Raw genomic sequence first — 2,440 nt, 5'->3', positions numbered from 1 at the left:
TATCAAAATACAGACCAAGCATTTCAGAAAACTCCAAAAAACCTAAAATCTATTTTCAAAGCAATTGCAGTTTTGGAGGTTTTTCTGGTATAATGTGCAAGCAGCTATTTTTTAAAATTGTATTCATATAAAACCCATGCAAAACTCTACAGGTATATGCATTCTGTGGCTGAGACTTCCTTTCAAAAGTTTTGTAACTGAGGTATGCATACTTTAGCATTGTAGTCTTAGGCCACCCTCCTGATGGTACAACTCTCGCAGTTACTTCCAGTCCATCAAAGCCTTTGAACAAGCACCTGAAAGACCCATTTTCCCTTTCAGATAATCCTTACAGTAGGATCCTAGATGACTGAAAACCTTCCTTCACAATACCCATCTTTCTTTTCATACTCTATCGCAAACTTCCGGTTCATTGATCCTGACCCAAAGACAAACATAATGAAAAGTAGCAGTTACTGTGACGTTCTCACGTTTCATGCAATCTGCCATAATTGTTCTAATTTTTTTGTTTTTTTTTCTTTTTTTCCCTTTTTTTCTTTTTTTCTTTCTTTTTTTTTCTTTTTTTCTTTCTTTTTTCTTTTTTTTTTTTTTTTTTGCAGAGGTAGAAGCTTTCAGAAAGCCTTTTGGGTAAGTGGGAAAACCCTTTTGAAAGCCGTTATGTCCTTTTATTTGGTGTGATAGATGACTGGGTATCTCTAACTCTATTTGCTGACTTCAGCAAAGAATAAACAATGAGCTTAGTTTGCAAGAACCGGTTCCATCACATGGAACTAGTACATATGTTAAGCTCTAGCAGCCACCTTCTGTCAAAACTGTTTGTAAAGCAATAACCATAATCAGGTTATGAGGTCCCTTGGTTGGGGGAAAAAGTATCATCAAGACTTGGCACAGCACATGAAAAGCAACACGTATAGTTCTAGGTTTTAAGCAAACATCTGACTATGCTATCTTCAACTACACCATAATGCATTATCATAGTTTTGGGGTTTGGAGTTTTCAAGAGAACCAGCATTCCAACAATTTGGCCTGCGCAAGTCTTTGAAGGGAGTGTATTGTTAGTGTTAATATCCCGTATAAGCAGAGGCAGAATTATATGTAACTTTGGTTTGACTGAAAATAAATACCATGGACTACAATTGCTATAATCTTTGCTTTCAGTGTAAAAACTCAGCTAGATCACTTTAAAATCAATATGAAATTAATTTTTGGCTTTACTAGACCTTTTATGTTTGGTTCCTACTTTTTGTTTTTTTATTATAACTTAAGACTATAAAAAAATAGTACACAACAAAGATTAAGACCATACAAGACATCTTCTAACAACATGTACTCACCACCGAAAAGAACTGACCAGATGGGGGAAAACAAAAACACAATGTACTATATATATAACAATATGCAATCTGCATTTGCATTGAGTACATAATCGTTTTGGTCAGTGATCCACATGTGTTGCTTTCTAGCATATCATAACTTCCACTGCGGATTTTGTCCTCACCTCTGTCTTTAATGAAAGCAAATCTTCATTGCATTTAGATGGACTTTTGGCCTCAGAAGATTACTCTGTGACTGAATTAACTTTTTTAGTTGTGGTTTTTCTCATATTTGTTTCTTTGTTTAGGGCTAAATGAAAAGATCCCAGAGGTCATCAGAAAACAGCAGGTAGTTCATGGAAAAGGTTCCTTTGTACTAATTGAAGTTACAGAAGGCTGACCAAAGCATGTGGCTGCTTCTGTCCTTGAGCTCTTGGCCATGGTTAGAGTTGGCTTTGGTTTGCAGCTGTAGCCTTTGACTGTGTTTGCAGGTAGACAAAGCTTTATCACAAGGAGGTAAAGAGTACAGTTGTAAGATCTATGCAGATATGCAAATGTTTCTATGGTGCTTGCACAGATAATGTTAGCTTAGGATTGCACTTTACATCTTAACACTAACAGCACAGACTGGAAGCCTAAGGTTTTAGATGGTTGCAACAGTCTAATTACTGTGTTTTGTAGTAACTAACTTATGTCATTTACAGTTGGTGGCACCAACATAAAAAACTAATGTTCTGTTGTTTAAAATTCAGCTAGATACAAGCAGTGACACTAATTTCTGATACTACTCCTGTGCAAATTAAAAACAATAGCAACAAGTTGAACTTGACCAGCAATTGTTTCTAACATTACAACTACTGAATGCTGGAAAATTCACATTAATGAAACTAACACTATTTTTGGCAGTATATGAGGCGCGTTTGCTTTCTACAGGACATGTATCCTCATATTCAGTCATTTCATGAACCCTTAAGAGCCACATTTTTTAAATGGGCAAAGCCATTATAGAAACAACAGTTCTTTTTTTTTTCCCAAGAAAATCAGTTTTTGTCTTTTTTTTTTCTAAAAAAAAAAAAAAACGGAAGAGAGAGAGAAAGAAAAACATGAAAGAAGAAAAACAAGCAAAT

This window comes from Marmota marmota, unplaced genomic scaffold (genome assembly GCF_001458135.2).
Source record: "Marmota marmota marmota unplaced genomic scaffold, marMar, whole genome shotgun sequence".
Lineage (NCBI taxonomy): Eukaryota > Metazoa > Chordata > Mammalia > Rodentia > Sciuridae > Marmota > Marmota marmota.
The sequence above is the reverse complement of the archived record's forward strand: the minus strand, read 5'-3'. Positions refer to the sequence as shown.